Source organism: Cannabis sativa, chromosome 9 (genome assembly GCF_029168945.1).
Source record: "Cannabis sativa cultivar Pink pepper isolate KNU-18-1 chromosome 9, ASM2916894v1, whole genome shotgun sequence".
Classification (NCBI taxonomy): domain Eukaryota; kingdom Viridiplantae; phylum Streptophyta; class Magnoliopsida; order Rosales; family Cannabaceae; genus Cannabis; species Cannabis sativa.
In genome coordinates, this window is record NC_083609.1 from 48,821,487 (window position 1) to 48,833,929 (window position 12,443).

A 12,443-nucleotide genomic window follows, 5' to 3' on the forward strand; every position below is an offset into this window, starting at 1 on the left:
TGGAAGTTATTTTACCAAGAACTTAGATCTACTCACAAGTATGTTGATTTAACAACCTAAATATGAACTTCTAAAACGATGGAAAATTAAACACATAAAAGTATCAGAAATGTTACATTGGGTGCAGCGGAATATATGTCTCCTCCCACTCAGATCTCTAACCCTTGATTCCTTTCTGTCGCAGAGTATAATCAAGATCTGAGCCCGATAGTCCTTCTTTGTTGTTTCTGAATTCTACACAGCCTTCCTCACTATGATTGAGGTATTACTTGATGTGTGTGGGCACTACTCTATCACTCATAGATTTCGAAACAGAGAAGGTAGAGAGAGAGAGGGTGGCGGCTCAGAGAGTTTTTGAGTGAGAAAATTCTGTCAGAATAATGTGTGTTCAAAAACTGAAGCCTTTGCCTTCTATTTATAGAAGACCACCTAGGGCTATGGTTGAATTAATTGACATTTAAAAATTGAAAAATTAATGTGAAAAGGGAAGCATAGTGGCCGGCCTAGGCATTGTGGAAACAAGGCTTGCCACTTTTCCAACTTTCCTTTTCATACATTGATAGTTTCCTGTTTTGTCAAAAACTGCCAATTCCTTTGTTCAACCACATAAATGTCAAATCAAATTATTTAATAATTAAAATTAATTATCAAATAATATATTGTCATTTATTTATTAATAATAAAACTAATTAAAGTTTCCTAATTAATAAATATGCCCTTCAAAATCTCTATTTATTGTTTTGCCAATAATAAGTGATAAATTCTCAAATAGACACAGTCTAACTTGAGAATTATAATTGATTAATTAAAATCAATTAAATGAGTCTTACAAGTAATATTATCTCAACTAGTGGGGGGACCATGGGTCTATATATCCGAGCTTCCAATAAGCAGATCTAGAATTTACTACTTAAATTCACTGACTTATTAATTCTTCCTTGAACCCACGCATAAAACTTAGAATTGCACTCTCAGTATATAGAATGCTCTATATATTCCACCATATAGACACATCATTAGTTATCCATTGTTATAATCCTAATGTGATCAATGATCCTCTATATGGATGATTTACACTGTAAAGGGACTTAATTACCGTAACACCCTACAATGTATTTTATCCTTAAAACACTTAACCCTGTATAAATGATATTTCAGCTAAGTGAAATGAGTACTCCACCATTTATCTCGTTTGGTTAAGCTTGAAGGAAATCACCCTTTGCTTACTATTCGCCAGATAAAAGCTATAGATTCCATATTTATGTTAGCGCTCCCACTCAATCGCACTACCGTGTTCCCAAAATATACGTATCACCCTGACCCAAAAGTAGGCTTAACTAACAAATCAAAGAACACGAGTAACACTCTTGAGATTGAGCCTAACCATATCAGGATTTCGATCATGTGATCTAGGATCAACTTAGAGATATTGAATTGAATAGATATTACGGTAAGTTTTATAAATCTATTTCAAAGTTCAATATCGGTCCATTCCAATGCATACTCCATGCATCCAACCTGAGCGTTACTTTAACCAATGTTTTGGAAAGAACAAAGCCTTTCTCCAAATGCAAGTAAACTCTGTTGTAGATTGTCATATCAGTAAAACACAGTGTTCTGATAAATCTAGGAATCCTTTATTCACATAGTCATGTTTACTTTCCACTGTGTTGACAACACAATAAACATGATCAAGTATGTGAAAGGGGTTTGGATGAATTTATAAATCAAACAGAAAAACAATTGATTAAGTGAACCAAAACATACACAAATGAATGAAAAATATTTATGTTACTTTATTGATATTGAATAATCTGGATTACATTGAAATAGAGTTTTATTTAGGGCATAAAACCCAACACCTCTTACTCCAGTCGGCTCAGAAGAACCAAATCCAGAGCCTGGGACTCCAGCCGTTTGAGCATTTATCTTTTTATCTCTCCTTTATATATATATATTATATATGGCCTTAAGGCCTTTAAGACATCATGACCGGCCAAGTAGTCTTTAAACTTGGAATTATTTTTCATTTTTTGGACAACGGGCTGACTGGGCAGCTTTTAATCCCGGTACTTTATGCTCTTATTATCCTTAATGAATTTCATTCTCTGTTTGTAATTGCAGTGCAATTGTGATTGTTTTATGTTTACCAAATGCTTTGTACAGGTATAGGTGCCTCCCAAGTGACCGAGCAGATGTATGACTCTTGGTCACTTGTCTTTCACAAATATATTGCTTTTCTGTTCGGGGTTTTGGGTTCGACTGAACCTTTTGTACGCACTTTAGGTAAATTATAATCATGCTGATTTTTTCGACTCAATAGAATTGGAAATACTATCTTTATTCTTTTATTGATCGAAAATGTATTTGTTACCGGAGTAACTTACTTCAGAGCTAGTGATTCAATGGATCTTTTTAGCTTAACATGACATAAAACAAATAAGAAACTGTACTTTAAAGTGGTCTACCCGACCTGAGTACTTTTGTTTCTGAAGCCTTTGCGCGGAGTCTGCCCAAGAGGCCATTCACTTATAAGCAAATGTTCAATAGTACTTTAACGTGGTCTACCCGACCTGAGTACTTTGAAATGGTCTATTTGACCTGAGTACTTTGAAGTGGTCTACCCGACCTGAGTACTCATTGGTAGTATTTCCTTAAATGTTCTCCATTCCAGTATCATGGTACTAAAATGAGATGCCTTTTTTTGTCATACTTACCCAGTTCGTATGCTCCGGAGTCGAGAACTTCGACCACCTGATATGGTCCTTCCCAGTTGGGTCCTAGTACGCCCGACGTGCTGTCTTTGGTGTTTAGGAATACCCTTCTTAGGACCATATCTCCCACAAAGAATTTCCGAGCTTTCACTTGTTTGTTGAAATACCGAGCTACTTTTTGTTGATGAGCTACCAACTTTAAGTTTGCAGTTGCTCGTTTTTCTTCGATTTCATCAAGTGATTCTGCAAGGAGTATGTGATTGGTACCTTGATCATACGTCAATCTTCTGTGGGATGGCGGTTCGAGTTCGACGGGCAGCATAGCTTCATAACCGTACGCCATTGAGAATGGTGTCTAACTGGTTGCTGTTTTTTCCGTTGTACGGCATGACCATAGAACTTCAGGGAGTTCTTCCGGCCGATTTCCTTTAGCATCTTCAAGCTTCTTCTTTAGTGTGTCCTTCAGGGTCTTGTTGACTGCTTCAACTTGACCATTTGCTTGTGGATGTGCCACTGCGAAGAAGCTTTTGATGATGCCATGGTTCGCGCAGAAATCAGTGAAAGATTGGCTGTCACACTGCTTGCCGTTGTCCGAAACTATTTTGTACGGTAGTCCGAACCGGCATATGATGTTCTTCACTATAAAGTCTTGAACCTTATTTGATGTGATAGTTGCGAGTTGTTCGGCTTCAGTCCACTTAGTAAAGTAGTCGACTGCTACCACCGCGTACTGCACTCCGCCTTTACCTTTAGGTAATTGTCCGAATAGGTCATTTCCCCAGATGGCAAAGGGCCACGGACTTTGCATTTGTGTCAGCTCGTTGGGCGAAGCTCTTGGTATCTTTGAAAATCCCTGGCATTTTTCGCACTTCTTGACATAAGCTTTCGAATCTTCAATCATCGTCGGCCAGAAGTAGCCTTGCCTTAGAATTTTCTTTGATAAGCTCTGTCCAGCTGCATGATTTCCACAAAATCCGTCGTGAACTTCATATAGAAGTCGTGCAGCTTCATTTGATGTGACGCATCTGAGTAATGGCATTGAGAATCCTCTTCTGTACATGATCCCGTCTACGATGATGTACCGTGCTGCCTTTCTTCTCATTTTCCGAGCTTCATTTCAATTATCTGGGAGTTCCCCAGAGTTGAGATAGGCTGCTATTGGCGTCATCCAGTTCGGAGACGTGTCTATCATTTCGATTTCTTCTGTGCCAGTGATGCTAGGCTCTTCAAGAAACTGGATCGGGACCAGGTTCGCCTTGTCACTTACATTGCTGCTAGCCAAACGGGCTAGCGCATCTGCAGTTGTATTTTCCTCTCTTAGAATCTGCTTGAGACTATAGCTTTTTAATTGTGCGAGTAGATCATGTATTTTGCTCAGATATGCTATCACTTTTTCTTTCCGAGCCTCGTATTCGCCAGATACATGATTTACCACTAGCTGTGAGTCACTGCAGATCTCGATGTGCTCGGCTTTCATCTCCTTTGCTAGTTTGAGTCCAGCGATTAGGGCTTTGTATTCAGCCTCATTGTTGGAGGCTTTGAATCCGAATTTGACCGTTGCATGTAGGTGTTGCCCCCCAGGTGTGACAAGGAAAATTCCTACGTCGGATAGCTGATCCGTGGCCGATCCATCCACATGAAGCTTCCAGGTCGGCTTGTTTTCATTGCTGTTCGGCTGTGGTGTTGGCTCGGGATCGCCTTCTAGGATGCTTTCAGTTTTTCCTGTGCATTCCACCATAAAGTCGGCCAAGGCTTGGCCTTTAATAGTTGTCCGGGGTTGGAAGTTGATTTCGTACTGCCCCTATTCCACCGCCCACTTGAGTAATCGCCCAGAGGCATCTGGCTTTTCCAGTATTTGCCGTAGAGGTTGGTCGGTGTACACCGGAACAGGATGAGCTTGAAAGTAAGGTCTTAGCTTTCTTGTTGCTAAGATGAGGCAGTAGGCGAGCTTTTCTATCTACGGATATCGGCCTTCAGCCTCAACGAGTCTTTTACTGATGTAATAGACTGGATGCTGCACGCCATCTTCTTCTCTCATCAGTACGGCGCCTATGGCATGCTCCGTTACTGCCAGGTAATCCCCAGTTCCTCACCGTCTAGAGGTTTAGAGAGGTAAAGACGGGAGGTTTTGCGAGCTGTGCCTTTAGGTCTTGAAAAGCTCTTTCGCATTCTTCTGTCCATTCAAACTTTTTGTTTCCTCGCAGGATGTTGAAGAATGGGACACATTTATCCGTTGATTTTGACACGAATCTGCTAAGTGCGTCGATTCAAACAGTTAGGCTTTGTACCTCTTTGGTTTTTGTTGGCGAGTCCATATCCAGGAGGGCTTGGATTTTTTCCAGTTAGGCTTCAATTCCTCGAGCGTTGACGATGAAGCCTAGAAACTTTCCCGAGCTGACTCCGAAGAAGCATTTTAGGGGATTCAGTTTCATGTTGTATTTTTTGAGGACTTTGAAACATTCATCCAGGTCATCTATGTGCCCCCCAGCCTTTTTGAATTTGACGAGCATATCATCCACGTACACTTGCATATTTCTACCGATCTGATCTTTAAACATTTTGTTGACCAGTCTTTGGTATGTAGCTCCGAAGTTTTTAAGACCAAATGGCATGACTTTGTAGCAGTAGAGACCCATATCTGTCCGGAAACTTGTATGTTCTTGGTCTGACGGATGCATCTTGATTTGATTGTAGCCCGAGTAAGCATCAATCAAGCTTAATATTTCGTGCCCGGCTATTGCATCGACGAGCTGATCGATTCTTAGAAATGGGAAACAGTCTTCCGGGCATGCTTTGTTGAGGTCTGTAAAGTCAATACAGACTTGCCATTTCTTGTTTGGCTTAAACACGAGTACGGGGTTCGCAACCCAAGCCGGGTAGAAGGCTTCAATGATGAAGTTGTTGTTGTGCAGCTTTTCAACTTCGTCTTTCAGGGCTACTGCTCGTTCTTTATCCAGCAATCTTCGTTTTTGCTGAACTGGTTGGATATTAGGATCGATATTCATGACGTGCGAAATAATAGAAGGATCGATCCCGACCATATTTGCATGTGACCAGGCAAAAACATCTAGGCTTGCTCTCAGAAATTTTATCAATTCCGATTTTACTCCGAGCAACAAACCCATTCTGATTTTGAGCTTTCTGGCCGGGATATCTGGATCGACCTCGATCTCTTCTAATTCTTCCACAGGTCCAACATTGCTGCTTGGGCAGTTTCCTGTTGGGTTTTATGCCCTAAATAAAACTCATTTCAATATAATAAGATTTACTTATTAATATAGATCAGAAATAACATTTAATGTTGCATGGTTCACATGATTTATTTCATGATTATATGTACATAAATGAATAAATTCATCTCAAACCCTTTTCACATACTTGATCCTGTTTATTGTGCCGTCAACACATTGGAAAGTAAACATGACTATGTGAATAAAGTTTCCTAGATTTATCAGACATAGGGTTTTACTGATACGATAATCTACAACAGAGTTTACTTGCATTTGGAGAAGTGCTATGTTCTTTCCAGAGCATTGGTTAAAGTAAAGCTCAGGTTGGATGCATGGAGTATGCATCGGAAGGGACCGATATTGAACTTTGACTTAGATTTATTAAACTTACCGTAATATCTATTCAAGTCAATATCGCCTAGTTGATCCTATATCAAATGATCTTAATCCTTATATGATTAGGCTCAATCTTGAAAGGCTATTCGTGTTCTTTGATTTGTTAGTTAAGCCTACTTTTAGGTCAGGGTGATATGTACATAAAGGAGATAAAGGAGATATTTAATTCTTGATTCCAAAAGTGTTCTATCATCTTATTTAACATATGATGATCCCACTGCCTCTGTTGTCTTGTCACAACCAAAGAGATCAATACCATTTAGTTTTCTTAGACATAATTCACGGTACCTTGTCGTAGTGGGAGAGTTTCTAGGAACTCATCTTCTCATGACTTGGGAGACACTAGTGATTAAAATCCATTGAGAGTTTAAACAAGTAATGGATTGTCAAGATAAGAAACTAAGAAGAAAGCCAAATAGAACTATGGTTTAATCCATTCACATGGAGTAACCTAAAGTTTTCTATTACAAGGACATAAAAGGAAATTTTCGTTTATAAGTCTATTCAATGGACTTAACAAACTTCCTGTTCCTAGTATTATAGGTTTGAGTTTATCTAAACCTATGGCTTGTGGTATACCTGGTAATTACTTACTCTAATGCAAGTAACTTACTTTAGTAAGATGTTGAAGTATTTCTTTCTAATGGCAATCTTGTAACGCCCTTACTTACGTAAAATAAGATGCCATAAATAAACTGGCGTTAAGATACTAATGTTGCCTCTATTTAAAAAAAAAACACTTTTCAAAACATGGGTACCCAGTTGAAAATAAAGTATTACCACTTAGGGAAAAGTAATAGAAAATTTAAACGACAACATCCTCGATAAGTTTAATAAATTAAAAAAAAACTTTCAGCGGAAGATGGCCAAGACCACACGTAGTTACATGATCACACGAGATACACCCCATGCTTCCCAGACTCAACTTGTCACCGAAAGCTTACAGGCTTACTTATCTGCACATAGGGGGTAAATAAGGGGTGAGCTGCAAAGCCCAGTAAGGAAAAAACAAAATACTATGTACCAGCATTCAAACATCATAGCACAAACATATACATCAAACATACAACAACCTAATCATAAGTATAAATAGAGGCAGCCACACAAATACTGAAATACCACACACTCACACTCACAATCACACTCCAGCTTCCATACAAATCTGGAGTGTCTTACGTTCTTAACCAGAACGCAGTACCAATAACCAGTGCACCCTTACGTACACTGCCTCACTTACCACATCACCATACATGTGTGGTTTCCAACCACTTCCAAGTACCTGGAACATGATTAAACAGCCATATACAATTCATCGATAAAACACTATTTCACCGAAACTATCACATTCCACAGTTTCAATACAATTTATTCAAGCAGTCATACTAGATACTCAAACCATATAAAAAGCAAGTATAAAGTATAATTATTTTTCCTTACCTCAACTCCGCTGTAATTAACTTTTACGATACCTTCTAGGCCCTATAACAATTAGTGAAACCCTTAGTCCACCGATAAACTCAATATATTTATTACTCTTACTGTACAGCAAGTTTAACCTAGAATTTGACATATAAAACGTTTGAATTAGAAGTCCTACTGTTCACAAAGTTTTTAGTTAATTGAAAGACCTTTCTAACGGTATAAAGATCATCAAAATCGGAGCTATAATCTAGGAGTTATGCATGTTTTCTCAAAACAGTTTCTTTAAAATCCTGGATCATGCCGATTTCTGAATACAGCCTAAAAATAAAAGTTTTAAAAATAGTTACACCCCGATCTAGACAATACTTTCTTCATAAAAAATGTAGCTATTTTCCTAAGCTTTAAAACGAGATAAAGATCTTTTAAAATGGATCAAAATTGAGAGAGATATTGAATTTTTACTGAAGACACTTTTTCTGAAACAAAACTTAAAACGAAATACCATAACCGAGTAAAGATCCTAACTTTTGACTGGTAAGAACTCCGAACTAGGGAAAGGTTTCTTCAAAGAAAATATAAATTATTGAATTATCTTTCTAACAGTAGAAGAATCGCTGTAAAATAATAGATATCGAGAGAGATATCACACTTTTACTAAGGTAATATCGGAAAGAAATTTAAAAAAAAACTGTAAATCAACAGTCTGTAAAACATGAATTTTTGACATCGAAATACTCAGAATTAGGAAAGAGTTTCTTCATAAAAAATATAGATCATTAAATTATCTTTAAAACGGTACCTAGATCACTGAAAACGGACCTATGGGGAGAGAGATATGATAGTTTTATGAAAGCCTATTTCTCTGAAAACGAAAATAAAAACAAGTACGAATTTTACCTGAAGATTTCGAAGACACGGAACGATGATCGGTTGATTGCTAACCCCGAAACTCTTAAGATTAAAACAATTGATTTGGTTCAATAGAGAGAATTAAAAAAAAGAAATTGAGAGATGGTGAGAATAAAGGAATACGATACTATCTGGCTGCTAGGGTTCTAGAGTATATACGTATATAACATATCGTATAATAGGTTTAAATTTAAAAGTAAATATCTAACTAATCAGATAAAATTATGCTGATTTAAATTTAAATTTTAAATTTTAAACTAACTAACTAATCTAATGCTTCACTATTTATTTATCTCACTATTTAATAAATATATATATATATATATATATATATTTTTCTTTTCTAGTTACACACGCACAACAACAACAACAACAACAACAACAACAACAACAACAACAACAATAATAATAATAATAATAACAATATAATTGTATCACACTTAATATACCAAATACCAATATATGTATATAAACTGGATATTACATTCTACCCTCCTTAAAGGAAATTTCGTCCTCGAAATTAGACTTACCAAAAAGTTCGGGGTACTGTTCTTTCATGTCTCCCTCCATTTCCCACGTTGCCTCCCTTTCTGAACGGTTGCTCCACAAAACTTTTACTAGAGGAATACTTTTGGACCTTAACTCCTTCGTTCCTCTCTCTATAATGCGAATTGGTCGCACTTCATAACTCAAGTCCTGCTTTAGCTCCATTCTTTCATAGTTCAGCACGTGTGATGGATCCGACACGTATTTTCGTAGCATAGAAATATGGAACACATTATGCGTCTCAGCTAATACTGGTGGCAATGCCAGTCGATAAGCTACCTGTCCCACTCTGTCCAATATCTCAAAAGGACCTATAAATCTTGGACTTAGCTTTCCTCGCTTTCCAAAACGCATAACCCCTTTCATAGGTGACACTCGAAGGAACACTTTATCACCCACTGCAAATTCAACATTCCGTCTCTTTGCATCGGCATAACTTTTCTGGCGGCTTTGTGCAGTTACCATTCTATTTCGAATCTTTTCTACCGCTTCAGTGGCCTCTCTTACTAGGTCTGGGCCTAAGTATCGCTTTTCGCCAACCTCATCCCAGTGTAGTGGTGATCGACACTTCCTCCCATACAACATTTCATAGGGTGCCATCCCTATTGTAGATTGATAGCTATTGTTGTACGAGAACTCCATTAGTGGCAAATAGTTGCTCTAGTTACTTGGGAAATCCAACGCACAAGCTCGTAGCATGTCTTCTAGTATTTGAATAGTTCGTTCCGATTGTCCATCAGTTTGAGGATGGAATGCTGTACTCAACTTCAGTTTTGTGCCCAAAGCACTTTGCACACTTTCCCAAAACTTAGAAGTAAAAACTGAACCTCTATCAGATACAATGGTCTTTAGGACTACGTGTAGCCTTACAATTTCTTTTACATACAGTTCAGCATATTGCTCTGTATTGTAATTAGTGCGCACAGGCAGAAAATGTGCTGATTTAGTGAGTCTGTCGATAATCACCCAGATGGAATCCTGTTGTTTGCTGTTCTTCGGTAACCCTGTCACAAAATCCATAGCAATATCTTCCCATTTCCACTCAGGAATATCAAGAGATTGCAACAGCCCTGCAGGTCTCTGGTGTTCGGCCTTAACTTGCTGGCAGGTAAGACATTTCGCTACAAATTCTGCTATATCATTTTTCATTCCCGGCCACCAATACCTACCTTTCAGATCATTGTACATTTTGGTTGATCCTGGGTGTAAAGAATAGGGTGTAGTGTGCGCCTCTTGTAAGATTTTTGATTGCAACTCCGCTTTCTTAGGTACACACACCCTTGCCTTGTATAGTAGAATACCCTCTTCATTAACTGAGAAGTCCCCGACTTTCCCATTTTGTAGTTCGACCCGCTTCTTAATTAAAAACTCATCTTGGGCTTGTTCTTCTTTGATATTCTCTAATAAATTTGATTCAATTGTGAGGTTAGCTAGCTTTCCTGTTACTAACTCTATTCCAGATCTCTCGATTTCCTGTTGCAACGGCACTTTTAATGCCCTTAACATTGATAAGCTTGCATAGTTGCGTACGCTAAGTGCATCCGCCACTACATTAGCCTTTCCGGGATGGTACGGTATCTCACAATCGTAATCTTTTACCAGTTCCAACCACCGCCTCTGTCTCATGTTGAGCTCTTTCTGCGTAAAGAAGTATTTTAGGCTTTTGTGATACGTGTATATTTCACACTTCTCTCCATAGAGGTAGTGCCTCCGCATTTTCAATGCAAAGACCACCGCCGCCAACTCTAAGTCATGAGTTGGGTACCTTGTCTCATACTCCTTTAGCTGCCTAGAGGCATAGGCTACCACCTTCTCATTCTGCATCAACACACAGCCGAGCCCTTGCTTTGATGCGTCGCAATATACTACAAATTTGTCTTTGTTAGTTGGAACACACAGGACAGGTGCTGTTATGAGTTTATCTTTCAATGTCTGAAAGCTTTCCTCACATTTATCTGTCCATGCAAATTTTTGTTGCTTTCGAGTCAAATTCGTCAATGGTGTGGCTATTTTTGAGAACCCTTCAACGAATCTCCTATAATATCCAGCTAGTCCGAGGAAACTCCGAACCTCACTTGCGGTTTTTGGTTTTGGCCAGCTCTTCACTGCTTCAATTTTCGCAGGGTCCACCTCTACCCCATCTTTGGACACTATATGGCCTAGAAACGCCACTTTCTCCAACCAGAACTCACACTTTTTGAATTTGGCGTACAATTGGTGCTCTTTGAGTCTGCTTAGAGTTAGCCTTACGTGCTCCTCGTGCTCTTCCATTGTCCTTGAATATATGAGTATGTCATCAATGAATACCACCACAAACTTGTCAAGATATTCCTTGAATACTCTATTCATTAAATCCATGAAGGCTGCTGGGGCATTGGTTAACCCAAATGACATCACTAGAAATTCATAATGCCCATACCGTGTTCGAAATGTCGTCTTTGCTATATCTTCCTCTCGGACTTTCAATTGGTGGTACCCAGATCTCAAGTCGATCTTTGAGAAGACGATCGCCCCTTGTAACTGATCAAACAAATCATCGATGCGAGGCAAGGGATACTTGTTCTTTATAGTCACTTTGTTCAGCTCTCGATAGTCTATACACATCCGCATACTACCGTCCTTCTTCTTGACGAACAACACTGGCGCACCCCAAGGTGAGTAACTTGGTCTAATGAACCCCTTGTCTAAAAGATCTTGTAGTTGAGCCTTCAATTCCTTCAATTCATTGGGAGCCATGCGGTATGGAGCCCTCGAGATTGGTGCTGTGCCTGACGCTAACTCAATCACAAATTCTATCTCTCTATTTGGGGGTAGCCCTGGTAGGTCTTCCGGAAAAACTTCTTGGAATTCACATACTATGTGGACATTCTCTGGCTTGAGGGTGGTTTCTCTTGACTTGTCTACTATGCTGGCCAAGTATGCTTGACATCCCGCACATATCATCTTTTGTGCCTTCAGGGCTGTAACTAGCGGTAAGCTTGACTTGACTTTGATTCCTTCAAATATGAATGCCTCTCCAGATTCAGGGGTGAAAGTCACTGTCCTCTTTCGGCAGTCTATTGTTGCTCCATGTCGTGATAGCCAATCCATACCCAAGATAAGATCGTAATCCCTCATCTCCAGCTCTATCAGATCTCCACTAAGTTCCTTGTCTGCAATCCTTATTGGCGCATCCCGCACTCCTCTAGATGATATCATAACCTCGCCCGAGGGCAACTCCGTCATG